Source organism: Equus caballus, chromosome 17, assembly GCF_041296265.1.
Source record: "Equus caballus isolate H_3958 breed thoroughbred chromosome 17, TB-T2T, whole genome shotgun sequence".
NCBI lineage: Eukaryota > Metazoa > Chordata > Mammalia > Perissodactyla > Equidae > Equus > Equus caballus.
The window spans coordinates 44,443,075-44,460,991 of record NC_091700.1 but is presented as its reverse complement, the minus strand read 5'-3'; positions in this window follow the sequence as shown (position 1 = coordinate 44,460,991).

The following is a 17,917-nucleotide window of genomic DNA, read 5'->3' as shown; positions in this document are numbered from 1 at the left end:
CTCCATGAGGAGCAAAGAGTTTGTACCCCATGTCAGGCACCCCAACTTTTAAGACCTGCACCTCAGAAAGGAGGCCCCTAACAGGGCCCGCATCTGCAACACGCAAAGAGCTGGAGGAGCTAAGAAATGGGCTCTGAAAGGGCTCCCAGGAGGACTCACTTGCCCCAGGGTGCAGAAGCAGCCCTTTCTAAAGTGCACAGACTTTGTGTGAAAGAGATGCATTTTAATCTTAAAGCATCACAGCCAGAGGGGCAGGGGCCTGTTGGCATTCTCCCCAGGACTGAGACTCTGGTGGGTGCCAGTTTTGCACTCTCCCAGGGCCTAGCTAAACCTGGAGGGCGCCATTTTTCCTTTGTTTTTTTCTCTCTCTCTGCAGCCACCGTCTTCACACTCTCTCTCTGCCACACCCATAGCACCAGTAACTACTGAAGGGGAGCTTTTACAAAGGTCTAGTGGCCCGGTTTTTGTGGCTGCAGCCCAGGGGATGCCCTGCAGCCCCGTGATCATCTGGCTCTGGAGGCCACAGTGCCAGACTCCCACCCCCAGGGCACTGCATAGAAAGAGACTGAAATATACCCCCAGCTTTGGCCTGAAGGGTAGCCTGCATTTCTGTTCTCATCTCTTTCTAAAGATCTCAACATTCCCAAGTTAATACCACCTTCTCCTTGCCTGTCTTTCACTGGTTTCAAAGAGTCATAAAGTAAAAATTAGGTATTCCCACTTTCATGATTTCAATTAGATTCATCCCAATTTTTAATAAATTTTAATTATATTATATATATTAATTATATTAATATAAAATATTTGAGAAATAGAACACAGGACCTATAGAATAGGGCAAAAAGAAAACTAAATCACCAATAATCCTACTATTTAAGAGAGAATTTAATTTAATTTAATTTAATTTCTCTGATAGGTCATCTGTTCATTTAAGGTTCAAAAATACTTGCCTGTGAAACTTTTTGTGCTGACAATTTTTTTGCAAGCAGCAGTGAAACTTTTTTCACTTTCTAAAATGACTATTTAGATTTCTAAATTCCTTTTTGGTAAATTTTGGCAGTTTCTGTTTTCCAAAAAAAGTAATCTATTTTATCCAGATTTTATATTTTTTGCAGCATTTTCTTTAAAAAAATAAAAATTTCCATACCTGCAGTTATCACACTTTTCCCCTTGTTTGTGTTGAGTGTGTTCTTTCTTTTTTTTGCTTGATTCTTTCATTCAGAGGTGATTTTTTTCAGTTGGTCTTTTCAAAGAACAATTTTTAGATTTACATATGAGTTTTTAAAATGTAAATTTAAGATATATTCCTATGAGAGGAATTGTTGGGTCAACTGTTTTGGATATTTTTACTGTTCTTGAAATATATTACCAAATTGCTTTCTAGAGAGTTTGTAAGACTCAAAATGTGCCATGTTTTTTTTATCTTTATTTCTCCCTTTCACAAACTGGGTCATAATTGTCAATAAAGTTGGAAAAAATAAAAATAAATAAAAAGCACGCTAGGGTCATATTATATGTATTGTTCTAAAACTACTCCATCTTTTCCTTTTTCATAGCTGTAAAGTGTTCTGTGGGTGTACCATATTTTATTTAGTCAATGCCTTATTCTAGTTAATGCTACATAAAAAACTACTCTACAACTTAGTCATGAGAAATACCATTTTGCTATGCTCACTCTGTGGGTTAGGAAATCAGATAGAGCACAGTGGGGATGACTTGTCTCTGATACATGATGTCTGGGACCTCGGTTGTGGAGACCCAACATCTGGGATGAATTAACAACTGAGGAATTCAATCATCGGTAGATATTTTCACTCACATACCTCGTGGTTGATGTTGGCTCTTGTCTAGAGCACCTACCCCTCCATGTGGTCTGAGCTTCCTCACAATATGGCAGCTTGAGGATAGTTTCACTTTTTACATGGTGGCTGAGAGCTCTAAATGTGAATGTCCCAAGAGAACCTTGCAGAAGCTACATAGGCTTCTCTGGCCTAGCCTTGGAAGTACTCATAATGTCACTTCTGTTGGACTCCATTGGTCATAATTGTCACAAGTCTACCTAGATTTCAGGAGAGGAGACATAGACCTCATATCTTGGTGGGAGAAGTGTCAAAGAATTTGTGGACGTGTTTTAAAAGCACTACACCTGTTGTGAGCATTCAGACCATTTCGGGATTTGTTCACAACAACCACGCAGCAATATGAATGTGAACATACATATATCTGGGTGCACACAGCAAGGATGCCCACAGGGTGTATTTACCATAAGTAGAATCGCTGCTCCACAGGGTATGCATGTGTAGAATTTTGATAAATCTACCTAATATGCTTCCCACAACGTTTTGCCAAATTTACGCGCCCTCTAGCATATGAAAGAAACTATTTCCTTATCCCTTTTCTAACACTAACCTGTATTTTAACATATTTCCAAGATAAAAATATTTTTCTACCAAGGAATTTTTAATGGATAAACAATTTTCCATGTAATATATTTTACCACTCTTGGGTGTTTAGGTTGTTCCTAATTTTTCATTATTATAAAAAATTTGATGATGCATATTGTTATAAGTAAAGCTTTGCCTACTTTCATTATTTCCTAAGGACACAGTCTTAGAAGTGGAATTGCTAAGTGAAAATTTATTCTCCTTTTTAAGCCTCCTGATGCATATTGCCAAAATAACAGAATATTTATGCCATTTTACATTTCCATCAACATGTCCTACTCTCTTTTTCTGCTCCTTTCATTAGGAAGGTTCTTCAACAGTGGGACGCTTTGCATTTTGTAATGTATAACCTGAAGCACATTTCACTACAAATTTCCAATATGAACTCAGAAATCACATAGAATAACTCTCTAGGTATGATTCTTTAGGAGTGGGATGTTTTGATGAATGCAGTATCTCTTTGATGCATACCATGTATTAAAGAAAATAAAAAACTCAGTACCTGGACTGTACCACCTGTCATCATCTTCCTGCCCCCACTATAGTTGCATTTACAGAATGATGCTTTGGCATTGTTTTCTTATATAGATAGTTGAAATGAAAACATGTAACATTTGAAATGGCTCCATACAGTATTTATAAAGCAGTTCAATACCTTCTTACAAAGTCTCCTTTAAATATTTCTCTTAGCACTAAGGATCTGGATAAAAGTTTGTTTTTCCCAAAACTCTAGTACACTTCTGTCCATCAGTGAGAGCTATGTCTTGTACTTCCTTCTTTGTCCTGATTTTTAGGATGATCAGAACTAAGTTTTACCCAGTTACTATAGCATTGTTTACTTTAATTAAGATTTTTTTTTAAATATAACATTTTTCTCTTCCTTTATTTCTTATTTTTCTCACTTTTTTGGGAATGCTTAGCGCTTCCTGCAATTAATCTACCTTGAATCATTTTTAGAAGATGGAGAGGGAAGGCCAAATTATAAATCAATTGATAAAAATTATATCTTTCATTAGTAATATAGATGATTTGAGGGTTGAGCTAAATATATATTAATTTTTGTGTATGCATTAGAAGCAGTTTAAAAATTAGCATGTGAGTTATATTAACCTTTCTGTGCCTGGCAAAAGATAGAAATTTGGGAGTAATCAAAGGCTTTATTTTAGATTTAATCTAATTTTGTTTTTATAAAGTATATTTAATGAAATATCTAATGGATTCTTTTATAACAGAACTAGCTATAAATTAGAGTTTTGCACATTTTAACATTTTGCATTTATAAAGATGACAGATCAAGCAACTGTAAGTTGACATTCAGAAATAATCTGTGCCTGATTCTGTACTTTTGAAACATTACTGTGTTTGGGATCTTGTCTTTCTATTATTAAATGTTTGCTTTGATGTGTTACATGGAAGACTGGTCAGATTTCCAAATATCATGGGAAAATAGGATCCACGTCTCATAGTGACACGTACATTTATTTTTCTACTGAGTTAATTCGATGTCCCTTCCACAAATGTTTTATGAACTGTGTAAAATCAGTTCTGACTTTAGCTAATTAAACAGTAATTCCCTTCTCAAAAATGTTTCAAGAGATGAGACAATTAGAATAAAAGTTACCCATGACTTTAGCAATGAGTCATTTCAAAGAGTTTGAAGTTTATTCAGTCACTTCTTCATTCATTCAGTGAATATTTATCTACTTCCTTCTCTGTACCACGTATGATTCTTGGGATAAACTGATGAACCAAGCAGGCAAGATTCCTGATCTCATGAAACTTACATTCTAGAAGGAGGAGACAGAAAATAAAACAAAAATAAATAAGTACACAAATGAGAAAATTTCAGTTAGTTGTACATACTAATCAGAGAATTAAGTAGGGGAGATAGTAGTAAGCTTCTACTTGAGAAGCATTGGTCAGAGAAGGGCTTCCAAGGAGACTAAATCTTAGCCAAGATCAGACTGAGAAGAATGGTCCAGTTCCGTAAAGATCAGGGGAAGACCATTCTAGGTAGAGGGTGAGGCTAGTGGAAGGACCCTGAGCTTGGACTTGGTGTACTTGAGTAAAAGAAAGAAGGCTAACAGGGCAGATGTTAATAATAATGGTGTTCACTAATAATTGTGAACACTTCTATAGTGTTTGCTATAGGCAGGTACTGTTCTTAGTGCTTTACGTGCATTAACTCATGAGGTTATGAGAGTGGTACTTTTCTGTTTATGTTTCTGTAGATGAGGAAACCGAAACACGGAGAACTTCTTTAACATGGAACCAAAGAGCTAGTAAGTGACAGGGCTGGGATTAGTTCCCATTAGTTGGGATCTAGAGTTTGCGTGCTTAACCATTAATCCATACCGCCTCTGAATAACAGTTAGGAGGAAGATATTGATGCTCAACTTTATTTTTGCTATCAAAGCATTCTAGATTGAATGAATCAATGTTATCTTCAAGTTATAATTATGAAAACAATAAGCAATTGATTTTAGAAATATAAAACATAGGTGTAAGGACATGACTTTATTTTGCATCACTAGGCAAAGTAAACTCATTTACCATACTTTCTGGATCTCTACTTATACCATTATCCATTCATCCATTCTTTTATCTACCAATGATTATTGTTTACCTACCAGATACCAGGCACTTTTCTGGATACTGGAAATACAGAAATGGGCAAATCCAAGTTTATGCTCATGGAGCCAAATTTTTCTAAAATCATGAAAAAATATTATTATATCTCAGTAAAGCAAACCTTTATACAGTATACTAATTCATCAGAATCAAGTGTTTTTGGATAAAGTTAATTTGGTCTTTACATGTTACAAACTGATTCACAAGAGGATGAACGACTTGAGTCAAGGCATTGGCACAGCTGGAAATAAAGTTTAAGGTTAGATAGCTATGACTCCAAGTCATCTGGTTCCAACCCAAACACTGAGTGAATTTAATTCCTTGGAGTAGACCAACATCTGCAAGAGAGGCAACATCTGTCCCACAGACTGGAATCTGATAAGTGTTTGTAAACGACCATTGCTTTCAGTCCAGACTGGCTCAGTTGAACTTGAGAATAGCCGATATCTCCTGAATCTTATTAAATTCTGGTCCTTTCCAATCTACCTCCTACTAAGTTAACCTGGAAGTAAGAAATGTTATATAAACACTCTAGAAGCATTATGTTGTGAGTAGGACACAACAGTTATGAGCCAGATTGAAAAATGTTTTTATTGGAATCAATAAGGGAAAGAGAGAGAAGAGTTTTTTAAAATATGAGTAAAATGAGTTAGTGGATAATAAGAATAATATGAGAATAAACTATGTGAATAAGAGAGATTTTTATAGACCAGAACTTGATTCAAAATGAAAGGAATGGAAGAAAATGCCAAGATCATTTTGAACTTATTGGAAATGGTAAGGAAAATAGTGATAATTTTATTATTATATTTGGATTGCTTGGTATACAGAAGGTCATTCTTGCAATACTGCCAGATTTCTGGAATTTTTGTAAACAAGTTATATAAAACCATAGACTAGGATTTTCAGGAATACACTTAGGTGAAGTCAAAGCTCACGTAAGAATTTATATCTCACTTTAAACTCTACCATCACTTGACAAAACTTGGTTAACAAATGGACTTTCTTTATAAATTTTGTCCCACATTTCTGAAAGTGTTGTTGAGAAACTTCAATTCCATAGGGTATTATTTAGATTCATGTTTTTGTGATTAAAGGTGGGAATGGTGGGTTAAACACAAAACTTCACTGAATCTTTAAGGTGCTAGTGTGCTTCCTGAATCTCCCCTTGGGGGATAGAGTACCGTATTGGTCTTAGAATATTCTGATAGATTTGTGGTGTCATCTGGAATACAATTTGGGAAATATCCATCTAGTTCACTGTTGGTCACGTTCCCTTTGCATCAGACACCATCATAATCTTTGTTTGTTAATAAAGTCCTTACCTGTTCATGTTTTCTTAATGGCTATCTTAGGTCTCAATACTATGGTATCCTCAGTTTCTCAAACAAAAAACTCCAAGCAATTTTATATTTGATTGCTTTTTATTCTACCTCTCCAGTCAGTTGACAAGTCCTAATGTTTTTCTTCACAAAATTTCACAAATACTTCTCAGTTTTTATCTTTCTGGGTTTACATCTTCCTGTGGAGGTTTGATCAACACTTGCCTAGGCTATGTCATTCCCTTCCACAAGCCTGACTGCTCTCCAAGGAAATTCTTATTACTGATGAAGGTGTCACCCCTTGCTCCTCTTTTGACCATGTTGCCTCATTGGTTTTCTTAGAGGAAATACCGATTACCTCATGGTACTGTTAAATGTAATTTTTAAAAACTTATGTGCAGGATGCTTATACAAATAAAAAGTGCACATAAATCAAAGATTTTATTCAACTCATTAATTAAGTGAGAGACCAGTAAGGTGTTAAAACTAGTCCAAATGGGAACTTGAGTTACAGAGATTTATATTCTCTGCTACATAGAATTAACTTGCATCACTATGAATAAGAATCATTTGCATTGCTATTAACTGGAATCATTTGCATTGCTGTAAGTTTTCTATAACTTAACCTCTACTGTTAACAGAGTTGTGAAGTAGCCTAGTCAATAGAACATCACAGATGCACATCCCATGGAGTCAGATAATACCCAGAGAGTTCTTTAGACAGTGCCGGATCCCCACTGACGGGACTCCTGGTAATTGCCTGTTTCCAAGTATTGGGAAATTTTTCTCAGCAGTAAATAATTGTCTCTGACGGTATATATTTAATCAGTGTGCTCGGTACTTTGTCCCTATAGTCGTGTCATATGTCTGGGCTTGGTAACTTCTAGGGATAAGGAATCGTGTGGGTTTAGCTTGCCAGGTGAAAGGCCTAGCGTAGTACCACTGGAGATGGAATTTTAAGACTTTCAGTGAGAGCTTGCAAGAAGAAAAGCTTTTCTAGTTAAACAAAATTAAAAATAAATTTCCATTTGGATGTAAATAGTCTGTGATTTTAACCTCCTAACAGTGCCCCACTTCCCATTCCCTAGCTCCTGAAATACTGAGCCAAGTGGACAGTCCCCTGATAATTACTGCATATGTGAGATGACCGTAGAGGCGTGTGTGCAGTCTGCGGTCTTGAATGATTTCTCTGTGAGTAAGGGTAGCTGATCCTTTCAAAGATTTAACCCACATATTTGGGCTCTTTTAGTACCACTCTTTAAAATGGGCATGACTAATGGCATAATTCAGTCATACTGGGAATACTTGTTCAAATCAAATAAACAAACAAAAACCTCTACTAAGCTATTGGATGCTTTCTTCTTTTAGTGAAAGAGATCAAGTTCTTTCAGAAAGTAAATACCCTTGGGAGGCTGGGTTGTTTATGCATTAATCAGTGCTTTAGCCAGTGCCTCTGAAACTGCCTGGTGAATCACTATGCATATATAACTTCCAATGTCATGGACCAGTATAACGAAAATGAATTTCTAATAAAGTGAAATGAAAAAGCCACAAAGGCAAAAATACGAGTTCTGATTTTTAATTATTAGATTCAACAGATATAAATTACATTTCAGGAAATACAATCAGAACAACCAAAGAGGACAAAATAAAATAATTATTAAAAATGTTGTTTCTTGAATGTGTTCCTATAAGTGAATAATAGAGAGAATCACTAGTAATTTTTTTTATTCCACAATCATAGGTAAACTAAGACTTGAATGAAATAGTGATTCCCACATGTAAAACGCATACATGCATACTTTGAATGAACATGATGCATATCAATCTTAAAAGTTTCAATGTGACAAATGAGTTTTCTTCTTGTGTGTTACTTTATCTAATCTAAGATGGATTGATAACCATGTTACCCACATGTTAGACGTTAATGGACATCTAAACTGGTTTTATGTTTTGTTTTAATAGCACCACAGAGGAGAAACCAGTCTCATGGAGGCATATCGCAAGAGTGGTAGAAAAAATTTTAAAGGAATTTCGGCAAGTTTGGGATAATCATTTTTGGGTAACATTTTATTATGACATAATTTAAAAGTTATAGAATAATTGCAAAAATAATTCAAGGAACTCCTGTACATTCTTTACGCCTTTTGCTCTATCAAAGCCACTTAATACTTCAATTCTGAAATAACCTAGTAGAATTATCAAAATCAGAAAATTAGCATTGATATAGCACTATTATCTAATCCACAGTTCATATTTAAATTTTGTCAATTTTCCCTTTGATTATTCAGTGTGTGTGTGTTTGTGTGTGTGTGTGTGCATTCTACCCCTCCCAGTCCAGGACAACACATTTAGTTGCCACATCTCTTTAGTCTTCTTTAGTCTGGAACAATTCCTCAGGTTTTCTTTGTCTTTTTTGACCTTGATATTTTTGAAGAATACAAGCCAGTTAGTGTCAGAATATCCTTTAATTTGGATTTTGCTAATGATATTCAGGCTTTTTTCTTGTTCTTGTTTTTTGGCAGAACTAATTCTGAAATAAGTTGTATCCTCAGTGTATCATTTCAGGAGACACGTAGTGTTTGTTTATTCCAATACTGGTGATTAATGTTGATCCCTTGGTTAAGTTGGCGTTCATCAAGTTTCTCCATTATAAAGTTAACAGTTTTACTTTGGCATTTAAGAAATAATTTATGCTTTGAGACTATGTAAATATGATAGATTGAGTTCCTGGGGGAACAGATTCTGAGATGGAGATTAGCATGTAAAAGATTTAACAGAGAATGCTCTTGGGACAATATCTGTGGAAAGGAAGGAAAGGATGCAGGACCAGGCAGAGAGAAGTCGAATTGCAACACAGTCTCAAATGAAGCCTCAGAGGATCCCACAAGATGTTCTGAAGATGGGACGACTCTTGAGAGCTGTCCTGAGTTGGAGCGAGAGGACTGGGCTTTTATACCTTTGTATTGATTAGGTATTGGCTGTCAGGTGCCCTGGAAAAAAGATTTGGCCTTGGGTGAGATGGGTCTCATTGGTTGGGGCAGTTTCCAAAGGCCGCTGAGGGAGAGCTGGAGGCAGGCCTGCTCACAGCACTTCCAGCAGCTGGGGTGAAAAGTCCTCAATTCCCGCATTGGGATCTGAGAGCACATCAAGCATCCACCAGAGTAGGTCTCCTCGTTCTTATCAAGCTCTTATGCACTAGTTTTAGTATTCATTGATGCTTTCGTAGCTCCATTATTTCTTCTATATTTATTAGTTGGCATTCTACTGTAAGGAAGAGCTTTCCCTTATTTATTTGTTTGTTTATTTATTCATTCATTTATTTATCTATCTCAGAATGTACTCATGCATTTTTATTATTCAATGAATTATGTAATCCATTACTAAGATGATTTATTTTGATGCTCAAATTGTCCCAGGTTTTGCCAGCGGCTCCCATTTTTTTTTGACATATTTTCATCATTCTTTGAACAATTTCTTACTTTCTGGAGCAGCAAGATGTTGTAGTCTTATGCCTGCCCCAGCGCTAGAATCAGCATTTTCTCCAAGGAGGCCTGTTTTTATAAATTAAGATCTGGAAGCTAAGTGATATATCTAGTTTCTGTCCAACACCCCAGGTCTAGTCTTCCCCTCTTTCCGTACTTGTAATTCTCCTTTTCATCTTCTAGCTGTCGATTGTCATTAATTTCTAATTTAATTCCCTCATAGTCAGAGAATATACTGTAAAAGATTTCAATCTTTTGAAATCTATTGAGACAATTTCATGACCCGCCGTAATGTCTATCTTAGTAAATGTTCCATGTACACTTCAAAATAATATGTATTATATGGTTGTTGATTGTTCTGTTTATAAATAATGATGAGGTCAAGTTGATTGATAATATTGTTCAGATATTGTATATCTTTACTAATTTTTTGTCTAGTTGGTCTTAAGGACGTTCCATTAATTATTCAGAAAAGGGTGTTAAAATGTACAACCATGATTGTAGATATGTCTATTTCTTTTCTTTAGTTCTGTCAGTTTTACTTGATGTATTTTAAAGCTCTGGTATTAAGCACACAAACATTTCTCTTTTTTTTAAAGTACGATTTTTTTCTGGTGAGGAAGATTGGCCCTCAGCTAACAACTGTTGCCAATCTTCCTCTTTTTTTTTTTAATCCTGGAAGCCCAGGTACATAGTTGTATATCCTAGTTGTGAGTCATTCTAGCTCTTCTATGTGGGACGCCACCTCAGCATGGCCTAATGAGCAGTGTGTAGGTCCACGCCCAGGATCCAAACCTGCAAACCCTGGGCTGCCGAAACAGAGCCCATGAACTTAACCACTCAGCCATGGCGCTGGCATTGAACAGAACTTTTAAATAAATGATGTTTTTATTTTACAGCTAAGCACAAAATATAATGTTTTCATTTTGCTTTAAGATTCATTTTCTGGCATTTTCCAGCAAACCACAGGCTGTCTGCATATCTGGAGCCTGATGGGTCACCCGGACAAGTCTGCAGCCATGGAGGAACCTGCGTCCACGTATCTTTCCAAGCCAGCCTACTGTGGGGAAGCTCAAAAGAAATGTGATGTCCTAGACTTCAGAGAAGAAAAGACGAGCTCATTTAGCCAACATGAAGCGGAGACATCATGAAACGTCTGCACTTCCTGTAAGACTCACCAGCTGTGTATACCAGAGGCCTGTCAGGAAAATAATTTCTCATCTTGACAATGAGGTCAGGTGCAGTCTGTGGGAGGAGACCTTGCAGAAGCCCCAGCAAGTCTGTGCATCCAGGAGACTGTAGGGTCTCCAGGCCTGCAGCACTGAAGGAGAACTTTTAAGTACTTTTGATATTACAAATACTTTAAAAATAATTGTACCTCGCAGTCCAGGTGAATCCCTGGGACATGTTGGTGCTGGGTCTCTACACACCTGCCCCGAGCCCACTGCTGCACAATCTTCAGACTGGGCGGAGATGATCCCAGGAGCAAGTCTCTGTCTCCCACAGTCAGTTTGCAGACAGTCAGTAACTTAAGGAGATATCGGCAGACAGAATCAGAAAGTGAAAAAAGGAAGGGAGAGCCTGACTGAGGCCCTGAGGGCAGACAACCTTCCCGGGGAAAGAGAGAGTGAGGAGCCAAGAAGGATGTTCTGAGACCTCATGGAAATAGGTCGGTTGTGCTGAAGAAGCCGAGAGGTGTGGCCCTGGGGAAGTGGTTCCCATGAGCAGCCCTCAGTTTCACTCGCCTCTTTTAATGTCAATCCTGCTTCTTGTTCTGGACTGTGATGCTTTGTCATATTAAAATTATACTTTATTAAACTTTTTTGAGACATAAAATTCATTTTCTAATTAACAAATTCATATGTTTCAAAAATCAAAGCAATATAGTTAGGAATCTCACTGCTTCCTGTTTCCTCATATCCACCCCCTATAATTTATTTATAGATAGCACACTTTATTGGATTTGTGTATCCTCCCAATACTTTTTACACAAATGCAAATACCTATTTATACATTTCCACTTTTATATGCAAAAGGTAACATACTACATACATTGATCTACACTTTACTTTTTCTTTGAATTAGAGATCATGCCATGTTTGTACACAAAACACTTCCTCATTTGTATGTAAGGCTGTGGAGAATCCCATTTTGTGATGCACCATAGTTTATTTAACCAGTCCTTTACTGATGGAAACTTGAGTTGTTTTCCTTGTTTCGCTATTACAGATAACACTGCAATGAATAATCTTGGATGTATACTATTTCATACATTTGCAATCATATCATGGGGTTTGTAACGTATGTGGATGTAATCTTACTGATGACAAGAGGTAAAAGGATGAGGAGTGGGGAAATAGAACTATACCATTACAAAATTCCTACATTTTTTTTCATAAAGTGATATAATATTAAATCAAGGTATACTGTGATAAATTAAGGATGTATATTGTAATTGCTAAAGAAATCACTTAAAAAGTACAAAGAGGTAAAACTAAAAGATGAACAAAATCTAGCTAAGCATAAGCATGAAAGAAAAGATCTGGGCCACTAGTTAGAAACATAAAATGGGAGGGAAAGGTATTCACATTGTCAATAAAATACCTAAGAATAAGCTTGATCATAAATTTGTGGAACTTACACAAGGAGAAAATACAAAATACAAAACATTATGGAGACTATCTTCCTGAGAAGAAAAACAGATAATTAAAAAATGTAAATTCCTTCCTAATTGACTGACAAGTTTTGTGTAATGCCCATCAAAATTCCAAAGTTATTCTTACAGATCTTGGCAAGTGATTCGAGATTCATCTGGAAGAATAAGAATTAAAAATATATCACAATTAAAAAAACCTGAAAACACAAGATGGATTATTAGCTAGGTACATGGATGGTTAGAGAGGGGTAAAGTGAACATAGTAATACGTAAATTGTAGAAGCCACGTGATGCCTATGGGATGCTTGGTGTACAATTCTTTCAACTGCTTTTGATCTTTGAAAATTTCCTAAACAAAATGGGAAAAAATCTGTCATAGCTCCCTATTTTTATTACATCAAGTCCGAATGCCTCTGCCTGACTTTTAAAGCTCAGAATTAAAAAGTTGTGCCATAACTGTCCAACTTTATTTTCCCCTGCTCCCTATCAAGCGCTGTGCTGTAACCAAGCTAATTTCCTCGCTGTCGCTCACTCCTGCTACGCTCATTTTCTCTCTCACACTTTTGCTGCTGCTGTTTCTCCTGCCTACGATGCCCTGGAATCCCCTCTTCACCCATCCCAGTCTTACCAGTCTTCCATCCAGGTCCTGCTGGATGCAGCCCTCACTCTGGTCCATAAACTCTGAACTCCTGCCATCTTTACAATTTAATGCAGACTCTATTTGCATTGTTCACTTTGTTTACATTGTTCACTTGTAAGTCCTGTGTTTTAAGTCTGATTGTACATAATCATGAACGTGTCCTGATGCTTCTTTGTGTTACTCAGCATCTAGCATAACGCTAAGTAGTAAAAGATCGATTAATAATCCTGACTTGGCTGATGGATGAGCAATAACCATAATCATGAATTCAATCATTGAAAGAATCAGTTTTGTTTGTACTGCTCAGTGGCACAGTCCCTGGCATGGTTATGGTGTCTGGCTCATGGAAGATTTTCAGCAACTTTAGGATAAATAAACGTTTTTTCTCTTTCTCTGCCCTTTCTCTATCTGAATGTCTGTGTTTCTACACGTTATGCTTACTGCATAGGCCAGTCTTCCAGTTGTCCTATATTACACAAGCATAAACAAACAAACAAGCAAGAAAGTCACTCGTTCACTAGGAACTTAGTGAAATTTCAACATCGAAAGTACTTTCAGCACTTGTGTCTAGAAGGGAAGATTGCCTGTGGCTACTATGAAATGAAGGGCAGATTATGTATTAGTTCCCTATTGCTGATGTAACCAATTATCACCAACTTAGTGGCTTAAACAACACGGATTTATGATCTTCCCGTTCTAGAGGTCAGACATCCACAATGAGTCTTCCAGGGCTAAAATCAAGGTGTTAGCGGGGCTGCGTTCATTCTGGAGGCCCTAATTGGACCCAGATCTGGCACAGTTGGGAAGAGCAAGGAAGCCAGTGTGGCTAGGCAGAGCCAGGAGACTTACAGAAGATGAGCTCAGAGAGGTAAGGGCTGGGGCAGATTGTATATGAATTTCTAGGCCCCCAAATGACGGGGTCATTTACTCTGCATGAGATGGGGAGCCACTGGAGGCTTTTGAGCAGAAGACTATTCTCAAAAGGATCCTTTTCACTGTCGTGTGGTGAATAGATTTTTTAGGGTGGGGTAAGAACAGAAGCCAGGAGACCAGGAGGTTATTGCCATCACCTAGGTGAGAGATAATAGTGGTTGGGACCAAGGTGGTGACAGTGTGGGGTGATGGATATATTTTGAAGATTGAGCCAATAGGATTTCCTGATGAAGAAGATATTAAATGTAACGAGAGAGAGAGAGAGAAAGAACCTAAAAGGAAAAAATATTGAATTCTCCCTTTGAACTACTCCTGGAGCATAGGAAAGTGTGTGAAGGATGGAATGACACCAAACTATTGTCAGCGGCGAGAAGTAGAAAAGCCCGAACGGCCGTCCGAGGGACCTTCTGTTTTTGCTGTGTGCTGCTATTTGAACCTTTTACAACAACCATATAGTCTTATGTTACTTGCATAACTTTTAAAAAAGTTATAGATAAGACTGAGAAATTTTGCCAAGGACACATTTCTCTTCATTGAGGCAGCATGTATGCAATTTTAACATGAGCTTTGTCAGAATGCGGGTTAGTTGAGACAAATATTTAGCACCTATAGTCAGCAAGGACACTGCAAAGTGCCATGGAACCATCTCATAAACATAGGATTATAAGGGAAAATGCAATCAAGAATGGAACAATTACATTTGGTATTGACTCAGAAGATTGAGATATCAATACAATTGAGGTTAACAGATGTACAATTATACATCATGGGGCAATTTTTAGAAGGAAAAAGAATTTACTGATTGAAAAGAAAATAGTAATCAAACCACATTGTTAGAATGCTGGAAGGGAGAGAGGAACAGGCTGACTTCTTTTGTTTTCTACAGCAGACCCATAATGCTGTATTATTTGATGAATTCAATATAGATTTCAACATTTTTTACATTGACGTGGAAGTACAACTAATTAGACTGCACGTGGCTTTACAGACTCTTTTCCCTAGAATATCACACCTTTCTCTGCACATAGAGGCTTTTCTGGTATTAAACATATATATATATATGTGTTCTTTATGTTTTAATTTATTGTTTGTTGAGGTCACATTGGTTTACAAGATTATATAAATTTCAGGTGTACATCGTTCTATCTTTACCTCTGCATAGACTACATTATGTTCATCACCAAAGCTAGTTGCCATCTGTCACGGCACAAATGTTCCCTTTTACCCCTTTTGCGTACCCCCCCACCTCCTTCCTCTCTGATAAACACCAATCTGTTCTCTGTATCTATGTGTTTGTTGTTGTTTTTTATTTTCCACATATGACTGAAATCATACAGTCTGTGCCTTTCTCCATTTGACTTATTTTGCTTAGCATAATACCCTTAAGGTCCGTCCATGTTCTTGCAAATAGCAAGATTTCATCTTTTTTATGACTAGTATTCCATTGATGAATGGATAAAGAAGATGTCATATATATATGACATATACATATATATCTGTTGATGGGCACTTAGATTGTTTCCAAGTCTTGGCTATTGTGAATAATGCTGCAATGAACATAGGGGCATATATCTTTCCAAATTAATGTTTTTGTGTTCTTTGGATAAATACCCAGAAGTGGAATAGCTGGATCATATGGTATTTCTACTTTTAATTTTTTGAGAAACCTCCACAGTTTTCCATAGTGGCTGCACCATTTTGTATTCCCAACAGTAGTGTATGAGGGTTCCATTTTCTCCACATCCTCTCCAACACTTATTTCTTCTCTTTCTATTAATAGTCATTCTGGCTTGCATGAGGTGATATCTCATTGTAGTTTTGATTTGTTCCTCCCTAATAATTAGTAATGTTGAACATCTTTTCATGTGCCTGTTGGCCAGCTGTATATCTTCTTTGGAAAAATGTCTGTTCAGATCCTCTGCCCCTTTTTAAATTGGATTGTTTGTTTTTTGTTGTTGAGTTGTATGAATTCTTTATATATTTTGGATATTAACCCCTTATGGGGTATATGATTTGCAAATATCTTTTCCTAGTTGGTAGGTTGTCTTTTCAGTTTGTTGATGATTTCCTTTGCTGTGTAGAAACTTTTTAGTTTGATGTAGTCCCATTTGTTTATTTTTTCTTTTGTTTCCCTTGCCCAGGGAGACATATTCGAAAAGATACTGCTAAGACTGTTTTTAAAGAGCATCCTGTGAATATATTTGTAAAAATATTACATATGCAAAAATAAACTGAATGCTTTTTTTGAAATTAAGATTTAGCCAAGTCTATGAGCACATGTATACAGAAATGCCTAGGGGTTGTTCACAGGACTAAGCACGATAATTTATAGGAAATGCTCTGTAATCTCTAAAGCACTACAGCAATCTAAGGCATTACTGTTTTTGTTCTCACTATCTACTTTTGAAGACTTTTGAGATATTACAGATGTGTGAATTTCTAGACATGCATAATATACCCATTTAAATACTATTTTAAAATAAGGAAGAATTTGAATTGGAAAATTTCTAAGCTCCTATAGAATGTTCCTTAATCTTTTAGCTCCTTCTTCCTCATTCTGGATAGTGATAGTCTTTAATGTCCTAAACTCAAGCCAGAAATAAGATTTTTTTCCTTTCCATCGTGCTCCTGGCTAAGTCTTGTTGATGACCTCATCTCCCTGCTGCTAGGTGTTTGTGAATTCAGACTACTCTGGTTTTAGAAAGATAATCTGGACCCTAATCCATACATTCCATAACATTGCCAGTGGGATCTAGGATAGCTGTCAGGAATCATATACTTATATTTCGGCAGCAAAACATACAAATAGTCACACCAAGTGGGATAACTAAAAATTAGGCACGATCTCATATCAGTTCTGGGCAGGTTTTGCCACAAATGACTTTAGGTCAGATCAGGTTTTGCTACCAATTCAGTTATTTAGAATTACTTTTTAGTGTTCAGAGCTTTTTGGCTTTGGAATTAAGGATAAAGGATTTTGGAATTGAGGTTAAAAGATTGTGGGTCTGTTGTATAATAGTTTCCAAACGGCTTCATGCTACTGTTCTCCCATCTCTAATTCATACCTTATATTAGCAAACATTTTCAACGTTTTCTTCACTCCTGCTACCATTGCTTTAGATAAGACCCTGGCTTGTATGGTTGAAACCATCGACACCTTCACATTCAATACCTTCACCTTCAACTGTGACCTCCCCAGTGGCGCCCAAGTGATCAAAGGTGCAATTGATTACATGTTATTTTTCCACTAATTCCACCAACGGCTCATCTCTGCCCACAGGAGAGATTCCTAACATCAAAAGTTTTCAGTGTAGGGTTCTCTTTGATATGGCCACTGCCTGTACAATTCCACCTCATCTTCTGCTATTCCTCTCCCTGTCCTTCTTCATTCTCTGCATAAGACTAACAGTTCATTGAACAACCTCACTCTTCCAACCTCTGGGTCCATCTCTTATTTAAATTCCCCTTCTCTCGTGTCAGCTTGGTGAATCCACACTTGCTGTTCATGATGCAACTCAAACATCTCCTCATCAGTGAAAGCTTCTCAGCCTTGCTGAAGTAGAGTTTATCACTCTTTTCTTCATGTTGCCAGTGTGGCTGGTATGTATATATAAATATATACCTGTGTAGCATTGATGACACTATTGCAGATTTTACTTACCTGTCTGTATTTCCATCTAAGCTGTGATCTTCCTGAGGGCAGAGACCTTGCCTCCATCATTTCTGTATTCCTTGCATCCAGCACAGTATCTGGGTGCATTTTCTGTTTTGCTTTGTTTTGAGCTACATACAGACACTTTTAAAGA